Consider the following 4,532-nt stretch of genomic DNA (forward strand, 5'->3'; position numbering starts at 1 on the left):
AGAAATGAAAATCAACTCTGGGTTGAAAAAGAAAAGTGGGTCAACTCTGGGTCGAAGAATGAAGGGAAATCAACTTGGGGTTGGATAAGAGGTGAACATCAATTCTGGATTGAAAAATGGAAAGGGAAATCAGTATTAGTGGGACAAGACACGGGAATCAACTTTGGGTTGAAAAAGAAAGAAAATCTACTCTGGGTTGAAGACAAGAGGTAGACATCAACTTTGGATTGAGATAAAGTAATTCAACTCTGGGTTGAACAAGGAATTGGATAAGGACCATGGATTAAAAGAGAAAGATGAACAATTAGGGATGACCGTCAACTCTAGGTTGAGTGGGGAAGACACAAGATAATCGTCAACTCTGATTTGAGTGGGAAAAGACAAAGGATAGTCGTCAGCTCTGGGTTGAGTGGGAAATAGAAGAGATAGGCGTCAACTCTGGGTTGAAAAAAGGATAACCGTTAACTCTGGGTTGAGTGGGAAAAGGCAACTGATGACCGTCAACTCTGGGTTGTGTGGGAAAGAAAGACAAGGATCAACTCTAGGTTGAATAAAAGATAACCGTCAACTATGGGTTGAGTGGGAAAGAAAGACAAGGATCAACTCAGGGTTAATTAAAAGATAACCGTCAACTCTGGGTTGAGTGGGAAAAGAATAAAGGATAACCGTCAACTCTGGGTTGAGTGGGAAAAAGCAAAGATAAAAGTATCCGTCAACTCTAGGTTGAGAGGGAAAAAGAAGAGATCAACTCTGGGTTGAATAAAAGATAACCGTCAACTCTGGGTTGAGTGGGAAAGAAAGACAAGGATCAGCTCTAGGTTGAATAAAAGATAACCGTCAACTCTGGGTTGAGTGGGAAAAAAAGACAAGGATCAACTCTGGGTTGAATAAAAGATAACCGTCAACTCTGGGTTGAGTGGGAAAAGAATAAAGGATAACCGTCAACTATGGGTTGAGTGGGAAAAAGGAAAGATAAAAATATCTGTCAACTCTGGGTTGAGAGGGAAAAATAAGAGATCAACTCTGGGTTGAATAAAAGATAACCGTCAACTCTGGGTTGAGTGGGAAGGATCGATTCTGAATTGAACAAAGGATAACCGTCAACTCTGGGTTGAGTGGGAAAAGATAATTAACTCGGGGTTAAAAGATGAAAGGAGAATTGTAACGCCCGGAAATTCGATTATTTTCTTAATTTAGACGTTCGTAGTGTTTAGTGAAATTTTCGCATTTTAGGACTATTTACTCGGTATTAGTTCAAGATAGCGGATCGATAATTAATCGGAAATTTTAATATTTTTATTATTAAAAATATTATTAGAGTGACGTTTATCGTTTTGGAAATTTTCCGTGTAAATAAAATTAGACAGTAAAATATGAGGTAAAAAGTAAATAGAGAGTTTAATGAAAATAAATTAGATGGGCTGAATGTTATATTGTAGGTGTAATTTGGTTTTGGCCCAAATTGGAATAATTGAGAAGTGAGGATACACCTAGGTTTTTAGAAACTCAGTAACATGGGGAAAAAAGAGAAGGACGGCAGAGAGAAGGGGAAAAATTAGAAAAGAAAAGAGATACGAGAATTATGACGTGAAGAGATAAACAGAAGAATTACGCGAAGCCAGAAAGCTTGGGTTCGATCGGAATTGTAGGGCGGACCCCGAATATAAGGTAAGGGTGGGGTTCTTGCTCTATAAACGGGGAATGATGAATTGTATGTGGGGTTTAGGGAATTATAATTATCTGTGTTTTCGATTATTTTTTTGGATATGTGTGATGTCGTTGTGATGCTATTCGAGAAGATTATGCATAAAAAAAATGTTTAGGAATGAAATCCCTAAATTTCTATAGTTTTGTGATTGTTAGGTTTTGATGAATCTAAGATTTTATGAGAAATTGATGTTTTGTTGATTTTATTGGTGTTAATTTCGAATAATTTAATATATATATATATATATATATATATATATATATATATATATATATATATATATATATATATATATATATATATATATATATATATGTATTGATATTCGTATGGTGGTCGGTGTATAATTTCAGTTTTGTTTATATACGTAGTGCTTCGTTATTAGAAGGAGATATATACCGTAGTGTTTCGTATATATAAATATATATACATATACCAAGAATTAGATCCCTTTATCTCTGATTGTAATTTTCGGTTCATCAGAAAAAGTAATTTTTTTATTATCACACATATAGAATTTGTATACATTATGGTGTGACTTGTAATAAAACTCTCGGAATATTGATAACGCAAAAACGTATCGTATATTTAGCTTTATTTACATGCATTATTATTCTATTTTATTATATTATTTTATGTTATGCCGATACTTCGTTGCGTTTCAGGTAATTGAATAATTATTGGATCATGTAAGAAAAGGAAGAAAAAGTATTAAAATTGAAGTTAAAAAAGATAAAAAGGTGCAAGAAAGAGAGGAGGTGCGAATAGCAACAAAACAAGAAGCCAAAGGCCCAGACTGAGGCATCCCCGACGGATGGCGCACCATGCCACACGCCGGTTGGCGCACCCCCCTTCCAGCCGTTCGGCAACCCCCTTGAATATGTGTGTGACGTAAGTCACACACCCAGGCCCAGAAGTGTCTGTTTCCAAAGAACGCTATTTTTTCTCCTCCATTTTCTCTGCCGTGAGATGCTGCTATGAAACATTTCAAATACCTTGAGCTGCTCTATAAATTGAGGACAAGAACTGAATCGAAGGGTTACAGAGTTTTAACCTACTGCCGTCAAATTCCTTTTCTCTGCAACTACTTCCAGCACGTTCAAGTCTTCTTCCCAAAACCATTTTTCTGCAATAGATTTCCACACCGGAAATACTATTGCAATTCAATTTCTTTTCTAGCTTCAGATTTAGTTTCAGTTCTCAGCATTAGATTTAATTTTAGAATTTAATTCAAGTACCGGATTCAAGAACTAGTGCTGCAAGATACAATTTTCCAGTCTGCAATTTAATTCAGGTTTATTTATTAGCATTTATTATTATTCACGGTTTATGTTAATTTATCAAATTATGTCCGGATCATTTTATATCTATTATATCTATCCTGTTTTGTTTATTAAAACAATGTCCGGCTAATTTATTTTTATCGGTATCTAAGGTCACATAACCGAGGGAATCAAGTAACATTGTCGATGTAGTTTATTAATTGAATTTATTTGTCTGGCTGATATTTCTAAACGCGTAATTAAACTGTTTTGTAACGAGAGTTAAAAACAAATAGAAGTTATGATCAATAAAAACGAGAGTTTGAGATTTTAACTGGGCCCTAAAAATTAGGCATTAACCTTAAATACAGCGAGAGCACTTTAAGGGTAATTAGTTTTCTTTGGTTTTCAAAAATCACTTTGAACTTTAATTGATACAGCGAGAGCGCTCATTTAGGTTTAATAGTAAAATCATAATCAATAAACACGAGAGTGTGAGAGGAGAGTTTTTAAACTAATGATTTCTACAGAAAAGTGATTTTAAATTACGATCCGCATCGATGGCTTACTAGATCCCCGAAGTCCGACCATTGCATACCGATATTATTATTCTAGATTTAATTTAATTATATTTAATAATATTTCTTCTCAAACCATATTTCCTCTCAAACCCCGTACCGCTCGATAATAAATTGAATATTAGCCTTAGATTTACGTAGTAGCATTAACTACATTAGGTCGATTTTTAGTCCCTGTGGGTTCGATATCTTTTAAAACTACACGATAGACTGTGCACTTGCAGTCATAATCATAGACATACCCCATTGTCGCGATAAAGTTTTGGCGCCGTTGCCGGGGACTAATTTAGTCGATAATTATAATTAACTGTTCCGTTGTAGAGACTAAGGCAACAATTTTTTCTAATTCCCTTTGTGCATGCCAAGTACTTGCTCTCGAAGTGAAGACTTAGTGCTGCCAATTCCCGAACCGGAGCGTTCTATCACTGTATCACGTAGATTACGACGTACTCGCACTCTTGTTCCTACTCCTATTTCTGAACCAGTCGAAGAATCAACCATGGGAGAACAACCACGTCCTCTCAAATCTTATGCTATTCCTTCGCAAGCTGAACCTCACAATAGTATTGTTGCTCCTGCTATTGAGGCGAACAATTTCGAGCTAAAACCGTCATTGTTGTCAGCTGTACAACAAAACCAATTTTCTGGAAATGCGACGGAAGATCCTAATCTTCATTTGTCAGTGTTCTTGCAATATGCAGACACTGTAAAAGCAAATGGTGTCAGCTCGGAAGCTATCCGACTGCGCCTTTTTCCTTTTTCACTGAGGGATAGAGCTAGAGTTTGGCTCTAGTCTTTACCCGCCAATTCTGTCACGACCTGGAATGAACTTAAGAAAGTCTTCCTGGCGCGTTATTTTCCACCTAGCAAGACCGCCATGCTTAGAGCCCAGATCAATGGGTTTAGACAAAAAGACAACGAGTCTTTATTCGAAGCGTGGGAAAGATACAAGGACATGCTTAGACATTGTCCGCATCAGGATTT

General features: G+C 36.2%; 1 non-coding gene across 1 annotated transcript; it reads right to left on the bottom strand.

Moving 5' to 3' along the window:
• Positions 1-4,425: 4,425 nt before the first annotated feature.
• LOC131642609 (small nucleolar RNA R71) lies at positions 4,426-4,532 on the bottom strand. Its single transcript, XR_009295957.1, has one exon. It is a non-coding gene; the product is annotated as a small nucleolar RNA R71 (small nucleolar RNA).

This window comes from Vicia villosa, unplaced genomic scaffold, assembly GCF_029867415.1.
Source record: "Vicia villosa cultivar HV-30 ecotype Madison, WI unplaced genomic scaffold, Vvil1.0 ctg.005430F_1_1, whole genome shotgun sequence".
Lineage (NCBI taxonomy): Eukaryota > Viridiplantae > Streptophyta > Magnoliopsida > Fabales > Fabaceae > Vicia > Vicia villosa.